This window comes from Procambarus clarkii, chromosome 28 (genome assembly GCF_040958095.1).
Source record: "Procambarus clarkii isolate CNS0578487 chromosome 28, FALCON_Pclarkii_2.0, whole genome shotgun sequence".
Classification (NCBI taxonomy): domain Eukaryota; kingdom Metazoa; phylum Arthropoda; class Malacostraca; order Decapoda; family Cambaridae; genus Procambarus; species Procambarus clarkii.
The window spans coordinates 12,453,481-12,475,051 of NC_091177.1; the positions used below are offsets into that span (position 1 = coordinate 12,453,481).

Below are 21,571 nucleotides of genomic sequence, written 5' to 3' on the forward strand. Positions count from 1 at the left end.
GTGTTTGGTGGGTTCCAGAGACTAATGGTCAACAAAATTAATTTGCATTTAGGATTTTCGTGTAGAAGTTAATAGTTTTGGGAAATAATAGAGTGAAACCGTTTGAGTAGAAGCGGAAGAGATGGTCGCCTCTCGCTGCCTTGGTGCAATAAAGTGGAGAAAATATTCTCAAAGTTAGCTGGCGTAGGAGTCTCCCCGGCACGTTATGTCAGCGAAGGAGCCGTCGCCTGGTCACCTGTCTTCGCGCAAAAGAAGGCAGTAAACAGCCACTATATATTTATTTATTTATTTACATATATACAAGAAGGTACATAGGGATTGTGAGGATACATAGCATAGTAATTACATTCTTGTCAAGCCACTAGTACGCGCAGCGTTTCGGGCACTAATCTAGCGAAGGAGGATTGTAATACTCGCAGCAACTAATGTCAGAGGAGGAGGAGACTTGTCCTCGACGTCCGTGATTGTTTCGGTGCGGAAAATCGAGAGAAACAAAATAATCAACAATTACCGTGTGTGAGGAGAGGTGTGGGCACTGTGCCAGTGGTGGCGACGCCCGGAGGCCGCCCCAACACACGCACACACACACACACACACACACACACACACACACACACACACACACACACACACACGGGGGGGGGGGACAAAGAACAAAAAGCAAGCACTTAACACTTCCCACCACTGTGTCTCGGCACATTAAAATCTGGTACAAACTACGCAGCGCTACGCCGGGACTAAACAAGAAGAAGCCTTAAGCATTCCGGTACATAGAGCCTAGTATACGCTGCCCACCCAGGCCTCCTCCTCCTTCCCTGCCCCCCCCCCTACCCCCCAGCACCACACAAGGTCATCCAACACAAAACGCTTTACTCTGTTCCTCACACATTTGGTGACAAAGATGAGCGACAAAGAGACACAGACGGGTGTTTACAAGGTGTCCCTTAGGGGCGTGACCCTATCTGGTCTTCCTGCGAGAGTGCCTGTTCACCCGCTTGTGCCTGCACGACTCTCACCCTAATGTACAAGACTCCCCCAAGCGGTTTTCTCTATCATGTCTACTACACGTAGGCACGCACACGCGCGAATAGGGAGCCGGTGGCCGAGCGGACAACACGCTGGACACGTGAACCTGGGTTCGATCCAGGGCGCCGGCGAGAAACGATTGGCAGAGTTTCTTTCACTCTATACCACGGTTACCTAGTAGTAAATAGGTACCTGGGAGTTAGTCAGCTGTCACGGGCTGCTTCCTGGTGTGTGTATGTGTGTATGTGTGTGTGTGTGTGTGTGTGTGTGTGTGTGTGTGTGTGTGTGTGTGTGTGTGTGTGTGTGTACTCACCAAATAGTATTCACCTAATTGTGCTTGCAGGGGTTGAGCTCTGGCTCTTTGGTCCCGCCTCTCAGCCGTCAATCAACAGGTGTACAAGTTTCTGAGCCTATTGGGCTCTATTGTGTGTGTGTGTGTGTGTGTGTGTGTGTGTGTGTGTGTGTGTGTGTGTGTGTGTGTGTGTGTGTGTGTGTGTGTGTGTGTGTTTGTCTGTCTCTCTTTCTCTCTCTCTCTCTCTCTCTCTCTCTCTCTCTCTCTCTCTCTCTCTCTCTCTCTCTCTCTCTCTCTCTCTCTCTCTCTCTCTCTCTCTCTCTCCCTCACTTCCTGTGTTGCGTGCCGGGGAGTCCCGGATTAAGGAGCGAGACAGATGAGGTTGAGACGTGATACGCCGCTCTCCGACGGTGGTTTACTTACACCAATTACTCACCCGATGAGTCTCTCTCTCGGGCTATTACGACGCCGACAGGTTGTCTCTGGGGCGCTCCTGTGGCTTAACCTATCTGTACACACACACACACACACACACACACACACACACACACACACACACACACACACGCACACACACACACACACACACACACACACACACACACACACACACACACACACACACACGAAAAAGAAAAACACTTTGGGGTTGATATCACGCCAGACCTGTCTCCTGCAGCTCATATCAAGAGGATAACATCAGCGGCATATGCCAGGCTAGCCAACATAAGAACGACATTCAGAAACTTGTGTATGCAATCATTCAGAACTTTGTATACCACATATGTCAGGCCAGTCCTGGAGTATGCAGCCTCAGCATGGAGTCCATATGTAGTCAAGGATAAGACTAAACTGGAAAAGGTTCAAAGGTTTGCCACCAAACTAGTACCCGAGCTGAGAGGTATGAGCTACGAGGAGAGACTACAGGTATTAAACCTCACTTCGCTGGAAGACAGAAGAGTTAGGGGGGACATGATCACCACATTCAAGATTCTCAAGGGAATTGACAGGGTAGATAAAGACAGGCTATTTAACACAAGGGGCACACGCACTAGGGGACACAGGTGGAAACTGAGTGCCCAAATGATCCACAAAGATATTAGAAAGAACTTTTTTAGTGTCAGAGTAGTTGACAAATGGAATGCATTAGGAAGTGATGTGGTGGAGGCTGACTCCATACACAGTTTCAAATGTAGACATGATAGAGCCCAATAGGCTCAGGGACCTGTACACCTGTTGATTGACGGTTGAGAGGCGGGACCAAAGAGCCAGAGCTCAACCCCCGCAAGCACAATTAGGTGATTACACACACACACACACACACACACACACACACAAGAATGATGATGAAATATGATAGTAAATTGAAAAAAAACAGGTAATCAAACCCGAAATAATGAAACAATCAAGCCAGCTCAGCAACAAGTCATAAAGAAGGAACAATCAAGCCAGCTGGAACAAAGCAAGCAGAGCAAAAACACCGGAGCAAGAACAAGAAAACAAACAGCAACACGCCGCGTAGAAACCGGCAAGCATTGCAGGCGAATATTATGTAGACCAGCTGATGGCAACACCGTGATTCCCGGCTGGTCAGGAGATAAATGCCAACTTGTGTATATTTTCTCCCTTGTAAATTGCGAAAAATAGTCAGAGGGAACGGCATTTCTCATGGTATATGTATGCATTTTTTGTAGCTTTATATATATATATATATATATATATATATATATATATATATATATATATATATATATATATATATATATATATATATATATATATATATATACCCTCTCTCTCTCTCTCTCTCTCTCTCTCTCTCTCTCTCTCTCTCTCTCTCTCTCTCTCTCTCTCTCTCTCTCTCTCTCTCTCCCTCTCTCTCTCCCCCTCCCTCTCTCTCTCTCTCTCTCCCCCTCCCTCCCTCTCTCTCTCTCTCTCTCTCTCTCTCTCTCTCTCTCTCTCTCTCTCTCTCTCTCTCTCTCTCTCTCTCTCTCTCTCTCTCTCTCTCTCTCTCTCTCTCTCTCTCTCTCTCTCTCTCTCTCTCTCTCTCTCTCTCTCTCTCTCTCTCTCTCTCTCTCTCTCTCTCTCTCTCTCTCTCTCCCTCTCTCCCTCTCTCTCTCTCCCCCTCCCTCCCTCTCTCTCTCTCCCCCCTCCCTCCCTCTCTCTCTCTCCCCCTCCCTCTCTCTCTCCCCCTCCCTCCCTCTCTCCCTCTCTCTCTCTCCCCCTCCCTCCCTCCCTCTCTCTCTCTCTCTCTCTCTCTCTCTCTCTCTCTCTCTCTCTCTCTCTCTCTCTCTCTCTCTCTCTCTCTCTCTCTCTCTCTCTCTCTCTCCCCCTCCCTCCCTCTCTCCCTCTCTCTCTCTCCCCCTCCCTCCCTCCCTCTCTCTCTCTCTCTCTCTCTCTCTCTCTCTCTCTCTCTCTCTCTCTCTCTCTCTCTCTCTCTCTCTCTCTCTCTCTCTCTCTCTTTTCTCTCTCTCTCTCTCTCTCTGCTTTGCATGGGATTGAGCGTGGTCAAGGGTAGAGTGGTTGCTCCTTTTATTTCACCAGCTCTGTTTACCCGGGAGCACCAGGCCGGGTGAAGATGTGTTCACAGGGGCAGATAAGAGTACACAGGTACACACCAGAGTACACATGAACATTTAAAAGTTTACATAAAGAGATAAGAATGCAAAAGAACCCCTATAAGAATAAAGAGGTACAGATGAGAGTACACAGGTACATATGTGAGTACACAGGTACATATGAAACTACACAGCAACAGAGATGTACCTACATGAAAAGGTGGCATATATATATATATATATATATATATATATATATATATATATATATATATATATATATATATATATATATATATATACATATATATATATATATATATATATATATATATATATATATATATATATATATATATATATATATATATATATATATATATATATATATATATAGGGCACAAGTATGCATACAAATGCGTAAATTGATTTAGCTATACATTCATACATAAATACAGGTACACTTTTATTTAAGACTTAATTGGCATAACTCACATGTCGCACACTCAACACACACACACACACACACACACACACACACACACACACACACACACACACACACACACACACACACACACAGACTCCTCACCAGAAGGAAATTAAAGAAGTGAGGAGAGAGAGACCTTGTCACAGCAGCGGGAGGCAAGATGGACCGGTCCAGACGGGAAGAAACCACTAAGAAGAGGGAAGAAACCATCTTCCCTCCTCACACTCACACGCGCGTGCGTGCAGGAATCGCTGATGATAACGGGCAACTTCCGACCGTAACCATCAACATTACCTAGGGGCGTAACCATCAACATTACCTAGGGGCGTAACCATCAACATTACCTAGGGGCGTAACCATCAACATTACCTAGGGGCGTAACCATCAACATTACCTAGGGGCGTAACCATCAACATTACCTAGGGGCGTAACCATCAACATTACCTAGGGGCGTAACCATCAACATTACCTAGGGGCGTAACCATCAACATTACCTAGGGGCGTAACCATCAACATTACCTAGGGGCGTAACCATCAACATTACCTAGGGGCGTAACCATCAACATTACCTAGGGGCGTAACCATCAACATTACCTAGGGGCGTAACCATCAACATTACCTAGGGGCGTAACCATCAACATTACCTAGGGGCGTAACCATCAACATTACCTAGGGGCGTAACCATCAACATTACCTAGGGGCGTAACCATCAACATTACCTAGGGGCGTAACCATCAACATTACCTAGGGGCGTAACCATCAACATTACCTAGGGGCGTAACCATCAACATTACCTAGGGGCGTAACCATCAACATTACCTAGGGGCGTAACTAGCCGTATACTCCTACAGCCACTCCCCTCAAATATACAAGTAGTTGGCCTCTCCCCCCTGCCCCCCCCCCCCCTTCCCCGCATCCTTCCGGGAGGCGGGGCCGGGAGCAGCAGCCTCGACAGTGGTGATGCCTGTATATTGCGTCTGATGACAGGTTATGGATTAATATATGTAAGGTTAGGTTAGGTTAGGAGGGAGATGGTTAGCGTGTGGGCTCACACACTTTGGCTCATACGCACTTGGTCTCTCACGCACTTGATCTCTCACGCACTTGGTGAGATATCGCTCAATTCTGCATGGTTGCCATGACGACGGCTACAACATATAACTCTCTGGTGTGCTGGTATGATTCTTGTTGTTATAGATTCAGCTACTCGGAACAAGTTCCAAGTAGCACGGGCTATGGTGAGCCCGTAACTTACCTGGCACAGGAGCGGGGCAAGTAGCACGGGCTATGGTGAGCCCGTAGTGGACTAACCTGGCACAGGAGCGGGGCAAGTAGCACGGGCTATGGAGAGCCCGTAGTGGACTAACCTGGCACAGGAGCGGTGCTCTGTAGACTCCCCGCTGGTATGATGTTTGCGTATTATGCATGAACGTTGAGGTTCGGTCCAGGATTGATCGAGCATCTTTACAACCATCTTCGAAACCTGTACATTTTTTTCCCCCTAATGATTTCGGCTTTGTTTACATGTTGTTAAACAATTTACGATCATCACAACACAAAGGTTATTAGTCTTGTAAAGAACCTCATAGTGCTTCGGGGCTCATAAACTGTTTTAATGAGTGTAACCAAAGCTGCCATGATTAAGGGAAGATGTATAGGTTTCGCAAGTGGTTGTACAAATGCTTGGGTAGGTAAATAGACTCTTAAGAGTCGTGTGAGCTACAATCACCTTTAATACGCTTTGTATATTTTCCTGGGTCGATCAGACTGTTAGAAATTTGACGTATTAGTTCAGATTAATGCATCGTTACATGAACGTTTTCTATGCATCGGTTTCGATAGGTTTGGTGGGTTGCCTGGGTTCGTACTTTTCTGGTTGGGCAAAACAGTTGCATTTTTGACGAAGTGACAGATCGGGAGGACGGGCTGGACACGAATGATTGACGGAGGAGTCAATCAGGAGTCAATTGGCTGTATGAAATTATATTATGTTATGTTGGAAGGGAGATTAGGTTGGACTAGCTTGTGTTAGGTTGCAAGGAGAAGTGGTCGAGAGTGGGCGGCTTCGAGCAGCACCTCTCGCCGCCCACGAGGGCGGCGTGCTAGGGAGGTGCCTCTGGAAGGCTAGGGAGGTGCTGCTAGGCTAGGGAGGTGCCTCTGGAAGGCTAGGGAGGTGCTGCTAGGCTAGGGAGGTGCCTCTGGAAGGCTAGGGAGGTGCTGCTAGGCTAGGGAGGTACCTCTGGAAGGCTAGGGTGGTGCTGCTAGGCTAGGGAGGTGCCTTTGGAAGGCTAGGGAGGTGCTGCTAGGCTAGGGAGGTGCCTCTGGAAGGCTAGGGAGGAGCTGCTAGGCTAGGGAGGTGCCTCTGGAAGGTTAGGGAGGAGCTGCTAGGCTAGGGAGGTGCCTCTGGAAGGCTAGGGAGGTGCTGCTAGGCTAGGGAGGTGCCTCTGGAAGGTTAGGGAGGAGCTGCTAGGCTAGGGAGGTGCCTCTGGAAGGCTAGGGAGGTGCTGCTAGGCTAGGGAGGTGCCTCTGGAAGGCTAGGGAGGTGCTGCTAGGCTAGGGAGGTGCCTCTGGAAGGCTAGGGAGGAGCTGCTAGGCTAGGGAGGTGCCTCTGGAAGGTTAGGGAGGTGCTGCTAGGCTAGGGAGGAGCTGCTAGGCTAGGGAGGAGCTGCTAGGCTAGGGAGGTGCCTCTGGAAGGTTAGGGAGGTGCTGCTAGGCTAGGGAGGTGCCTCTGGAAGGTTAGGGAGGTGCTGCTAGGCTAGGGAGGTGCCTCTGGAAGGTTAGGGAGGTGCTGCTAGGCTAGGGAGGTGCTGCTAGGCTAGGGAGGTGCCTCTGGAAGGCTAGGGAGGTGCTGCTGGGCTAGGGAGGTGCTGCTAGGCTAGGGAGGTGCTGCTAGGCTAGGGAGGTGCTGCTAGGCTAGGGAGGTGCTGCTAGGCTAGGGAGGTGCCTCTGGAAGGCTAGGGAGGTGCTGCTAGGCTAGGGAGGTGCCTCTGGAAGGCTAGGGAGGTGCTGCTAGGCTAGAGAGGTGCCTCTGGAAGGCTAGGGAGGTGCTGCTGGGCTAGGGAGGTGCTGCTGGGCTAGGGAGGTGCCTCTGGAAGGCTAGGGAGGTGCCCCTGGAAGGCTAGGGAGGTGCCCCTGGAAGGCTAGGGAGGTGCTGCTGGGCTAGGGAGGTGCCTCTGGAAGGCTAGGGAGGTGCTGCTAGGCTAGGGAGGTGCCTCTGGAAGGCTAGGGAGGTGCTGCTGGGCTAGGGAGGTGCCCCTGGAAGGCTAGGGAGGTGCTGCTAGGCTAGGGAGGTGCCTCTGGAAGGCTAGGGAGGTGCTGCTGGGCTAGGGAGGTGCCTCTGGAAGGCTAGGGAGGTGCTGCTGGGCTAGGGAGGTGCCTCTGGAAGGCTAGGGAGGTGCTGCTAGGCTAGGGAGGTGCCTCTGGAAGGCTAGGGAGGTGCTGCTGGGCTAGGGAGGTGCCTCTGGAAGGCTAGGGAGGTGCCCCTGGAAGGCTAGGGAGGTGCTGCTGGGCTAGGGAGGTGCCCCTGGAAGGCTAGGGAGGTGCCCCTGGAAGGCTAGGGAGGTGCCCCTGGAAGGCTAGGGAGGTGCTGCTGGGCTAGGGAGGTGCCTCTGGAAGGCTAGGGAGGTGCCCCTGGAAGGCTAGGGAGGTGCTGCTGGGCTAGGGAGGTGCCCCTGGAAGGCTAGGGAGGTGCCCCTGGAAGGCTAGGGAGGTGCTGCTGGGCTAGGGAGGTGCCCCTGGAAGGCTAGGGAGGTGCCCCTGGAAGGCTAGGGAGGTGCTGCTGGGCTAGGGAGGTGCCCCTGGAAGCAGCCTTGGCCATGGTAGGAGAGGTGGTTGTTGCCAGTCATCGGTGGAGGAGTGACCGCCTGCAGGAGAGTCATGCTTGCCACACACTCCTCCTCGTGTGTGTGCCGGTTAAGAATAAGATAAGACATGTTTAAAGAACAGAGGAACAGGCGGAGAAAGACTGATTCGTATAACTCAGTTTTCTCATTATAATATCCGCGTGTATAATTGAGCTCAAATCTGAACTTAAAAATGGATTTTCAATCATATTGATGAAATCAATATTGATGAATTGATGAGTCATATTGATGAGTTGATTGATGAAATCCCCCTCCCGCAACATGATCATCATGCAAAGTAATCTTCTCAGGCGACCTGAAATTATTATCATGCAAATCGGATATCGTTAAACTGGAATGTGGATTGCAAATCAAACCGTTTATATTTGGGTTCGGTTAGTGATCTAAGCCACTATCGTCCTCCTATAACAAGGGTTCTAATAATCCTCGAGTCGAATGGCGTATTGATTTATCTATCAACCCGCTGATGGGAGACGTGAAGCCAGTCTGTAGATAAAACGCGCTGTACCGAAAAAATAATTACTGATCAAATTGATTTGGCGGAGAGCCGCTGATAGGAGATTGAAAAAAAAAAATTTGAAACGAGAGTCATTCGCATATCCTTGTGCGTTGGTCTCTGTAGTCATTGTGCGCTAGGACCCGCCCTGTACCGTCCAGTGACTCTCAACTTTGTGGCTCTTCCACCCCTCTCTTCTGCCCCTACCCACCACTCCAAATTCCACTCGGGATAAAAAACAGCGGCAGTTCTGGTTGTAGACATGTAAGATAGACATACGAAGGGATAACGGAAATTGGCTAAGGGAAAGGCTAATGACTGGGTGTGTGTGTGTGTATGTGTGTATATGTGTGTGTGTGTGTGTGTGTGTGTGTGTGTGTGTGTGTGTGTGTGTGTGTGTGTGTGTTTGTGTGTGTGTACTCACCTAGTTGTGTTTGCAGGGGTTGAGCTCTGGCTCTTTGGTTCCGCCTCTCAACCGTCAATCAACAGGTGTACAGGTTCCTGAGCCTATTGGGCTCTATCATATCTACACTTGAAACTGTGTATGGAGTCAGCCTCCACCACATCACTGCCTAATGCATTCCATTTGTCAACCACTCTGACACTAAAAAAGTTCTTTCTAATATCTCTGTGGCTCATTGTGTGTGTGTGTGTGTGTGTGTGTGTGTGTGTGTGTGTGTGTGTGTGTGTGTACTCACCTATTTGTACTCACCTATTTGTGCTTGCGGGGGTTGAGCTTTGGCTCTTTGGTCCCGCCTCTCAACTGTCAATCAACTGGTGTACAGATTCCTGAGCCTACTGGGCTCTATCATATCTACATTTAAAACTGTGTATGGAGTCAGCCTCCACCACATCACTGCCTAATGCATTCCATCCGTAGGTGGATGTGTGTGTGTGTGTGTGTGTACTCACCTAGTTGCGCTTGCGGGGGTTGAGATTCGGCCCTTTAGGCCGGCTTCACAAACTCACTCAACTGGTGTTCACGGTCTTGAGCCTATTGGGCATTTATCGTATTTAAATATAAAACTGTGTATGCCATCTCCCTCCACCACATCATTTCCTAATGCATTCCATTTGTTAATTACTCTGATACTGAATCTTTCTGTGTCTGTGGCTTATTTGGATACTAGGTTTCCACTTGTGTCTCCTTGTGTGTGTGTGTGTGTGTACCACCCGGGTTGAATATCTGACATATGAATTACCGCCGAGAATTTTGTATGTGATAATCATGTCTCCCCTTACTTTTCTATCTTCTAACGACGTGAGGTTCAGTTCGAGTAGTCTTTCCTCGTAACTCATACCTCATAGTTCCCGGTCTAGTCTAGTGGCATACCTTTGAACCTTCTCTAACTTGGGCTTGTGCTTGACTAGATATAGAATCCACCCTGGCGCTGCATACTCCAGGATTGGTCTGACATATGTGGTATACAAAGTTCTGAATGATTTTTTGCAGTTTCTAAAGGCAGTTCTTATGTTGGCCAACCTGGCATTTGCTGCTGATGATATCCTCTTGATGTGGGCTTCAGAAGACAGGTTCATGTATATGTGTGTATGCATATGTGTGTATGTGTGCGCGTATATGTGGGTGTCCATGTGTGTACGTGTGCATATGTATTTTACAAATTTGCTATGCTAGTGGCACACAAATCTATAAACTTTTAATTCGCTGGATTAATTAGAGCTCCCGAACACACACACACACACACACACACACACACACACACACACACACACACACACACACACACAGACACACACACACACACACACACACACACACACACACACACACACGCACACACACACACACACACAACCATCTGTTATTCATTCTGTGCAGCCTCTGGCGACCAAAGCAGCAGCCATCATACCACCATTAGCCGCAAATCCCCAACCAACGTGACCTGCCGGATGGCTGAGCTGAACCAGACCCCGGAGCGTGCTGATGGTGGTAGTGATGGTGAGGCAGGAGTGATGGTGGTGGTGATGGTGATTGAGATGGGGGGGGGTGGCGGTCGATAGTGACAAATGCGTTTCTGCTGATGGAAATTATAAATTAGAATGATGATGCTCCTTTGGTGGAGATAAGGATGATAAGGATGATGATGATGCTGGGATGACGAATATGAGCAGCAGAGTCAAGATGACGAGGGTGATGGAGATGAGGAAGATGCTGGTGGCATCTACTGCTTATAGCTCCTTAAAACAGAAAATACATTGTCAGATCATTTGCACAAGCTTCATATATTTCAGAATAAGAGCTACGAAATGCTATGTGTGTGTGTGTGTGTGTTTCACAGAGAGATATAGGAAGTTAGATGTTTTAAATATCCTATATTGTTATATCCTGCGCTTACAGGCGCTCTCACTCTTGCCTGTGAGTTATATGAGTTATAACATGAGTTATATGAGTTGTAACATAATATGAGTTATAACGTAACTTAAGTTATATAAGTTATAACATAACATGAGTTATATGAGTTATATTTGGTTTGTGGACATAAATTATAAGCCTTTTGATACTAGTGTACTGACACTTCGGTTCGGTTGGGTTCAGTTCGGTTGCGTTAAGTTAGGTTGGATTAAGTTGGGTTAGGTTAAGTTACTTTGGCTTAAATTAGGTTAGGTTAAGTTAAGTTAAGTAAGTTTCTAGGTTTTCAAATGAATGTGTCAAATTAACTCCCCTGTAAATTTTGGTTAGGTTAAATTCAAGATGAAAAATTCAACACAACTATCTAGATTTAACCAGTCGTTGTGCTGTGATTCATCAAGCAATTCAGCAACCACTTTACGAAACCTGTACATCTTTTTCCCTCACGAGGGAGGCTTAAAACTAACGGGTTTCGGACGAGAATGACCACGTGGCTTGTAAACCATTTAATAAACACAGGGTTAAACCGCCATGAGTGCAAAGATGCACAGGTTTCGTAAAGTGGGTTACTAAAGGTGTTTGGTGCAGCATGACTCGGGAAGGTGACCTTGCCAAGGAGAAACATGAATGATATAACAAGAGCGTACAAAAGAGAATTTAAGAAAAGACTGATAGAGAGAGAGAGAGAGAGAGAGAGAGAGAGAGAGAGAGAGAGGATTAGGTTCGATATTATGAATGTCGTTAAACCAGTACTTCCTGGTAGACACAGTACTTCCTGGTAGAACCAGTACTCCCGGTAGAACCAGTATCCCTGGTAGAAGACTGGGAGTCTCACTTTAACCACTTGTTCTTAAAGCCTCTTTATAACAACTTGTTCTTTAAGACTCACCTTTAACCACTTGTTCTTGAAGCCTCTTTATAACAACTTGTTCTTTAAGACTCACCTTTAACCACTTGCTCTTAAAGCCTCTTTATAACAACTTGTTCTTTAAGACTCACCTTTAACCACTTGTTCTTGAAGCCTCTTTATAACAACTTGTTCTTTAAGACTCACCTTTAACCACTTGCTCTTAAAGCCTCACTTCGACATTCTCCTCTCACTTGTTCCTCTTCTTTCCCTGTTTGAAATTTGCTTTGTTTTTTTTTTTTCTCATCGCCACCTTGAGGTTCCACACAAAGCGGGAACCCTCACTGTATCTGTTCACTCTTTCTCTTCTTTCTTTCCTGTGTTTCCTCATCTCTTCTTCCGGTCTCATATTTATCTCTCTGTATTACTGTGTGTGTGTGTGTGTGTGTGTGTGTGAAGGTCAGGGTGGAAGAGATTGCTTGTTCCAAGCGGTTGGACATCAACAATTCAGTCTCAAGTGTGCTTTTCTTCTAATTATTTCGTCGAAATTCGTTTATGCTTTCGGGAGAGGTTTAGGTCAAGGATTTGGCAAATCATGATTCTTGACCATCAAGGTTAGAATGTCACGGTTCACGACTAGCGGGCTGCTTGCTCGAGCCGTTGAAGGCAGTATATATATATATATATATATATATATATATATATATATATATATATATATATATATATATATATATATATATATATATATATATATATATGTCGTACCTAGTAGCCAGAACGTCGTACTCGGCCTACTATGCAAGGCCCGATTTGCCTAATAAGCCAAGTTTTCGTGAATTAATTGTTTTTCGGCTTCCTAACCTACCTAACCTTACCTAACCTAACTTTTTCGGCTACCTAACCTAACCTAACCTATACAGATAGGTTAGGTTAGGTTAGGTAGGGTTGGTTAGGTTCGGTCATATATCTACGTTAATTTTAAGTCCAATAAAAAAAAATTGTCCTCAAACATAATGAAATGGGTAGCTTTATCATTTCATAAGAAAAAAATTAGAGAAAAAATATTATTTAAGGAAAACTTGGCTTATTAGGCAAATCGGGCCGTGCATAGTAGGCTGAGAAGTGCGTTCTGGCTACTAGGTACGACATATATATATATATATATATATGTATATATATATATATATATGTAATATATATATATATATATATATATATATATATATATATATATATATATATATATATATATATATATATATATATATATATATATATATATACATACAGAGAGAGAGAGAGAAATTGGGATGTTTTGCGACTATAAGGAAATTGTTGTTACTCGACAGTCATTTGTTTTGTATGTTATAGAAGGAGGGGGAATTCGTTATTAGTTTGTTTATAGTGGGTTGTGTGTATTGGAAAATGTATTTTACGGCGGAAACTGTGATGTGAATGTGTGTGTTGGTTTGGAGTCCTGTCGTCGTAATTTAGTTTCAGGCATTGGCTTTAAATTTATTGCGCCATCACGCACAAGGAAAAACAAACAAAAACGCACGCACATACACACACACACACACACACACACACACACACACACACACACACACACACACACACACACACACACACACACAAGGTTGGAGGCTGTCTAAGCCATGCCACTGCACATAACCCAAGCTGTAACAGACACCCTTTCATTAACCAGTGTTTTTGCATTCTGCAAAGCATTGTTGCATGACCCCGATTCTAGGTAGTAAAATGTTATTGTTTATAAACCTGTTGTGAGATCGAAAGTAAAACTCTACAAGCATTCATCTGGATCGCAAGAGTTTTCATATGGAGAAAATTACTCTTGAAATCCACCTCACAATTTAAATCTTGAATAGATTAAAAAAATGAAGCACTTCTCTAACGTGAAAGATATATATATATATATATATATATATATATATATATATATATATATATATATATATATATATATATATATATATATATATGTAACATTCAATTGATCTGTGAGGAAATCCTTCAGTTCGACGCCACGGTAAATCGCAAAACGCCCCAGTGAGCTCATTCATTGTGTATTGGCCAGTGTGTGTGTGTGTGTGTGTGTGTGTGTGTGTGTGTGTGTGTGTGTGTGTGTGTGTGTGTGTGTGTGTGTGTGTGTGTGTTTTTATCTCGTGTGACGACTCACTACTTTTGTGCTCTGTTCTTTGGCGCTAACCTTGCACGACGGTCCATTGTGCACCAGCTTGCGTGAGCCCTACCTTTGCAAATCCTTTTTATTGCATTGTTAAAAGGTAGGGCATGCATACCTTGTCGTTGGGTACTTGTGCAAGGTACTGTTTTTTTTTCACGAAGAGGACACTATCGTTGATAGTCGTTGATCGTCGTTGCTGTTCTCCTTTTTTTCATTATTGTTTTAGCTATGTGTGGTTTATTCGGTTATAATGTCTAACAATGATATTATTATTGTTATCTTCATATCATCGTTATTGTAACGTGATTAATACCTATCGTTGTATTAATTTTAGTATTACCGTTATCAGTAATAGTTGTAGTTCAAGCACTATAAAGTCACATTTAGATTTCATAGCAGTTTATAATAGTACTCTCAAGCAACTGCCGGGTCGGCCAGCATGGGGGGTCAGAGGGCAGAAGGAGCGAGATGGACATTTTCTTGAAGGCTGAGAAATCGCTTAGTGGCTAATTATATGTGAATGTCAATGAATGTGGGAATTTTTTGTTGTTCATCGTGTAGATGTTGCGGGGAAAACTTTTGTGTGAAAGAACATGAGAGAAGCACAAAGGAACAGCGAAGCAAAACAAGGTAGCATAAGAGGCTCTTTAGGAAAGAGAGTTACGTCACCACAAGAGATAAACTCCTGGAAAGAATGAGAGAGAAGAAATATATATTTTTTAATGAGGTTAAAAAGATAATACAAGACATCAGTGAAGAATGATGGATGACGCGACAGGCAAGAAAGTTGAGAACATAGAACAGTGTGAAAATAATCATGTCTTGAGGGAGTAAAAAAACCCCTAAATTGCTCCTCTCGCCATATGCGATTTTTTCCATTTGATTTGTTAACCACTTTCAGTCAGGCGCGCCACGATGTAGTTTTTTTTTTTTAAATTGCCGCGCAGTTTAGGGGTTAAGCAGGAAAGAAAAAACGTTTTACAAGGGCGCTGAGAACGTCAGGATTATAGATGGTACACATCAACGTACATCAGGAAACGTTAGAATCTGGTTTGTTGGCTCAACCCAAAATAGAACTCGAAATATTTAGTATAAATTGGGATAAGTTTAGATTCAAGAAAGACTTGGGTAAATACTGTTTGGTCAAGAGGGTCGTTCATTTGTGGAGGAAATTACCAGGTAACATAATAGGCGTGAGATCGGTGGATTGTTTCAAGCGTAGGTTAGACATATATAAATGTTTGGGTGGATGTAAATATTTTGGAGGTGTTTCGTTACAGATGAAGTTTGGAGGTGTTTCTTTGGAGGTGACGCTTGAGGGAGTTAAGGAAGTGTTATGTCACTGAAGTTTGGTAATATCTTGATTCATTGTGTAATCAGGAACGCTCTGACCTATATGCTACATGACGGAGCTGTTACGGAACTTCAATATCCCACGGAACCTCAATGTCCTTCGGAACTACAGTGTCCTACGGAACCTCAATGTCCTTCGGAACTACAGTGTCCTACGGAACCTCAATGTCCTGCTATATTTATGCTGCCTGGTTATTAATTGACAAATTAAAAAATAATAAATCTTTCAACTTAAGATCCCTATTACATTTATGGTAATCCAAAAAAAATCTATTACCTTAATTGGGCCAAGAGGCCCATTAGCCAAAACCAAGCAGCATTTTAATAGCATCTAGACCTAAAGGTGAGGTACTACGAACGTGTGATGTAGACACTGAAACTATCAATAAAAAGGTATATATGAGTGATCCAGAATGGTAGTGAGAGCTTACGTCTAATCACTCAATTCAGTTGTGCCTAATGGCTTTGGTCGGACTAATCCCGGTGTGTTAGGGCAGAAGTGGGAGGTTGTGGGGAGACTGGCGGGCTGGTAATGTGAGTTGTGAGAGGCTGTTAGTTGTGTGAGTTTGAGATGCTGTGAGATGTGAGAGTCTGAGAGTCAGAGACGCTGAGTTGTGAGTCTCTGAGAGTCAGAGACGCTGTGAGTTGTGAGTCTCCGAGAGTTTGAGACGCTGTGAGTTGTGAGTCTCCGAGAGTCAGAGACGCTGTGAGTTGTGAGTCTCCGAGAGTCAGAGACGCTGTGAGCTGTGAGTCTCTGACAGTCAGAGACGCTGTGAGTTGTGAGTCTCCGAGAGTCAGAGACGCTGTGAGTTGTGAGTCTCCGAGAGTCAGAGACGCTGTGAGCTGTGTGTGTGAGTCGTAAGAGCCTGACATGTTAGAGGTGATCAGCTGGTCCAACAGACCAGGTGACGTGTGAGAGTGGGTGGGTTTACACAGCTGACTCCGGACAAGATCCATTATGAATGGTTAGTTACCAGAGTGTGTATTAGTGATTATTGTGCCCTTCCCTCCACCCCGTCGTCTAACGTGTTAACATTGAGGGGAAAAACAAATCAACTTGATTTACTAAGGCCACAGGTCTGTCGAGTGGTATAAGCTGGGGACTTTAAGCAATATCATATGCAAATGAAGTGTTATACAAGGTCTTTTCAATCAGTAAACCACTGTTCCTGAACAACACTCCGGCCAGTATCGTGGCCACAGGTCGACAAAGACACCTTAATGCCGTGTCTTGCGAGGAAAAAAAAAAAATTGCACGCTAAGGAATAATATATTGCAAGAGTTAATCTGTCTGAGGCCGCCATTATCCTTGTGCAATACCAATGCTTCTCCGCTGTCAGACAAAGACAACCCCCTCATCTCATATCCTTCTGGAAAAGATTCCAAGCCTTAGCATGTCTCCATTCCTTCCCCCCTCCACCTGGTACCTTTCCCCTCTCCTCCCTTCTCATCCACTGCCTCCCCCCCTTCCTCTCCGTCCCTCTACCCCCCCTCCCAGATCCCCACCCCAACACAAACTCCAGACTGTGTTGCCGCTGCTAACCTGTTCTCAAGACGAAAAATGTTGCGACAGAAGGAAGGAGGACAACCATTCCAAATGGAGCTCATGACCCCAAGATGCTTGTCAGGGCAACCTCGATCTCAGTCCGGTCTTGGAGGTCAGATGAGAGCAGCCTCCAGCTGGACAACTGGTCGTTTGTTCGCGGCTAGCGAAGGATTCAATTGTTACCACAGGATTGCTGAGCATAATTGTGTCGTGAGGCGTTATTCGCTCGAACGGTGAACGGGTAAGGTTGGATCTACTCGTATGGTGAGCGAGCAACGCGAGTCTCACTCGTACGGTAGGTCGTCCATAGACGGGAAAAACAGTATTCTGTTTATCGTATAGAATAAGATCATTCAGTGTGTTCGGCATATATATATATATATATATATATATATATATATATATATATATATATATATATATATATATATATAGTAACCATATATATATATATATATATATATATATATATATATATATATATATATATATATATATATATAGTAACCAACACAAGCAAAACATCTTATCTAACACAAATGTTTAAGACTGACTCAGAGTTAGTCCTAAACATTTTGTTAAATTAATTGTGCTATACTTTACGTAAATTAATTAGGGAGTTCAGGCAGAGCTAATCATTCTGTTTACACACACTAACGGAACCCATACATCTCCCCAATCACGGTAACAGCTTGTTTGTGTTCATTATAATAATATTTGAGCCCTGGAGCTCAACCAGTATGCCAGTAACAGTAATAACCCTGGTTGCCAAGTTTTGAAGCTATTAAATTGATTTAGATATTCAAACTAAGCCGCCCTGATCGAGGAAAGATGAACAGGTTTCGTAAATACACACGTAAATGCTTGACGAGTCCTGGCCCAGCTGTAGAAGTCAAGTACCAAGTAACATGGAGAGTTGTTTGTGGAGAATGAATGAATCCGTCTTCATTAAGGGAGTGGTTGCCATTGAGGGGTCTGGGAGTGTGTATCTCTACTCACTTGGTTACTCATTTTTAAATCCCGGATCTTTCAACTACGGTTTTTTAACATGTACAACTCCTGTTCCTACCATGTGACCCCTGTAATCGGATCCTCTCTGTTGCTAATTAATGAATTATCATCATCTTCATCATCATCATTATCATCATCATCATTATTATTATTATTATTTTTATTATTATTATGTTTCGAGAATGCAGCATATGTCTTCGAACACTAGACCTGTAAAATCTCGAACATTAGATCTCGTAAAGTCCTCGCAGGTGTGGGGGTGATGGAGGAAGGTGTGGGGGGTGGGGGTGCAGGTGTGGGGGGTGAAGGTGTGGGGGATGAAGGTGTGGGGGGGTGAAGGGGGGGGGGTTGCATGTGTTTAAAGCAACAGACAGAGACAAACCAACACAGCGTGTCGCTACTGTCCCCGCTAAAGCAAAATTCTCTATTTATATTCCTCTTTTTTCTTTTGGATTAAAGAAATTAAAAAGTTATGAGAACGAAATTGAGGAAGAGAATAAATTAGAATTAGAGAAAGGTAATTGGGAGTAAGATATGCAGAAACAGGTCCACGGGGGGAAGAGATAAATGACTAAGATTGTTAAATTTTTTCCCCTCTTTGTTTTCGGTCCGTGAGGAACGCCGGCCAGCACAATGCAACAGACGAGCTCATTAAATACTCATCGGCAATCACCTCACAGTAAACCTCAGGAGATGGGAGGATAATTAACCCCTTAACAAGCACTGACGCACCTCTCCAACCCCCCCAACCCCAACCTCTGACCCCGAGCCTTTAACCCCTCGCCGACTGGAGCCTCTCTATCCTCACCCGGAAGCCGCTTCTATTCCCTTGTAGTCACGACCTAAAGATTCGGAACAAAAGCGATCCTGAGCCATATATAAACACCACCAACAATTTCAGGAGTGCTCTGTGGCACCCCATTGATACTTGACCTTTGGCAAGGGGAGGGGGCGGGACGCAGATGGAAGGGTGATTACGCTCATCAGATTAGAGCAAAACATTGGTATTGTCAAGAGTCATAGTAATGGATGAGAGTGCTAATGGCCGGCTCTGAGACCAGCCCACGCCCCGGACCTGCGTCTCTCACTCTGGGATTACAGTATATTTAACACAACCAGCTAACTAGCTGCCTTATTTATCTGTTTTTGCTCGCAGAATTTTGTATAAAAGATTGTAATATAAATATATATATATAATATATATATTATATATATATATATATATATATATATATATATATATATATATATATATATATTTATATATATATATATATATATATATATATATATATGTCGTACCTAGTAGCCAGAACGCACTTCTCAGCCTACTATGCAAGGCCCGATTTGCCTAATAAGCCAAGTTTTTCTGAATTAATATATTTTCTCTAATTTTTTTCTTATGAAATGATAAAGCTACCCATTTCATTATGTATGAGGTCAATTTATTTTTATTGGAGTTAAAATTAACGTAGATATATGACCGAACCTAACTAACCCTACCTAACCTAACCTAACCTATCTTTATAGGTTAGGTTAGGTTAGGTAGCCGAAAAAGTTAGGTTAGGTTAGGTTAGGTAGGTTAGGTAGTCGAAAAAACATTAATTCATGAAAACTTGGCTTATTAGGCAAATCGGGCCTTGCATAGTAGGCTGAGAAGTGCGTTCTGGCTATTAGGTACGACATATATATATATATATATATATATATATATATATATATATATATATATATATATATATATATATATATATATGTTTCATTGAATATGACTGTATATTCTGTATTGATTATTTTCTTGTTTAGGGCTTCTATCCCTCTGACTAGTGTTCTAGCATCTTGGTTTAATTGGAAGAGAGGTTTTCCAAAGGTCATTTTCGTTCGAGGTGAAGAAAAATAAATAAATAACTGTAGAATGTATTACACTTATTATAAAATTTACGCAACGTTTCGAACCTACATGGTTCATTCTCAAGTGATTAAAAAATACGTTGTTATAGATTCAGCTACTGGGAACAAAATGTTCCAAGTAGCACGGGCTATGGTGAGCCCGTAGTGGACTTACCTGGCACAGGAGCAGGTCTGTCTTAAGAAAATACATGACGTGTTAGATTTATACCAATAAGGGGTCAGGTGAAGACAAGTAAATCTATACAAATAAGACAAGAATAAAGGAAAAGGTAAGGCGCAAAAGAAAAAAGGCGAAAATAGGGGACGAAGCACATACAAAGATTAATCAGGTGTAGTAGGCGTAGCCTTGTATTTTCTAATCACTTGAGAATGAACCATGTAGGTTCGAAACGTTGTGTAAATTTTATAATAAGTGTAATACATTCTACAGTTATTTATTTATTTTTCTTCACCTCGAACGGAAATAACCTTTAGTGAACTCCTCTTCCAATTAAACCAAGATGCTAGAACACTAGTCAGAGGGATAGAAGCCCTAAACAAGAAAATAATCAATACAGAATATGTAGTCATTTAAATGAAAACCTGCTGCCAGTATACACCAATAAATATATATATATATATATATATATATATATATATATATATATATATATATATATATATATTATATATATATATATATATATATATATATATATATATATATATATATATATATATATATATATATATATATATATGTTTGTGTGTGTGTGTGTGTACTCACCTAATTGTCCTTGCGGGGGTTGAGCTCTGGCTCTTTGGTCCCGCCTCTCAACTTTCAATCAACTAATGTACAGGTTCCTGAGCCTACTGGGCTCTATCATATCTACACTTGAAGCTGTGTGTGTGTGTGTGTGTGTGTGTGTGTGTGTGTGTGTGTGTGTGTGTGTGTGTGTGTGTACTCACCTAGTTGTGTTTGCGGGGGTTGAGCTCTGGCTCTTTGGTCCCGCCTCTCAACCGTCAAAGCTGTGTGTGTGTTTGTGTGTTGATTATTTCCTTGTTTAGGGCTTCTATCCCTCTAACTAGTGCTCTTTCCATCTTGTTGTAATTGGAAGAGAACTTCTCCAAATGTCATCTTTGTTCGAAGTAAACTAAAATAATAATTAACTGTAGAATATAAATTGCCATCCACACTTCCGTAGAAATCAACATTCCATTCACCTGGACAGTATGGGGTCTCGAACCGGGGACCCCGCGCCTGTGAAGCTGTAGCACTATCAACTCTGCTATGAGGAGTCTTGTCTGACCATTCGTGCATGGAGAGGAGCGTGACTGGAGCGACTAGCGTTGGTGATATCAACGGCTGGCGTTGGTGATATCAACGGCTGGCGTTGGTGATATCAACGGCTGGCGTTGGTGATATCAATGGCTAGTGTTGGTGATATCAACGCCACGGTGACCCCGGCCTGACCCGGTCACAGCCGTGGAATGCGTGTGTGTGGGCGGCGCGGATACTCCCTCCCCTGACCAGGTGGTGGTACTGGGGGTATTTTGATTTTAAAGTATTATATTCTTTCTGAATTTCTTTCTGGCTTCGGTCTATATCAGTTTGCCTG

At 44.0% G+C, this 21,571-nt stretch overlaps 1 protein-coding gene across 1 annotated transcript in view; it reads left to right on the forward strand.

Moving 5' to 3' along the window:
- The window catches only part of grh (grainy head), a 794,482-nt gene that overhangs the window by 248,260 nt on the left and 524,651 nt on the right, over positions 1–21,571 (forward strand). The gene's annotated exons all lie outside the window — the stretch shown is intronic.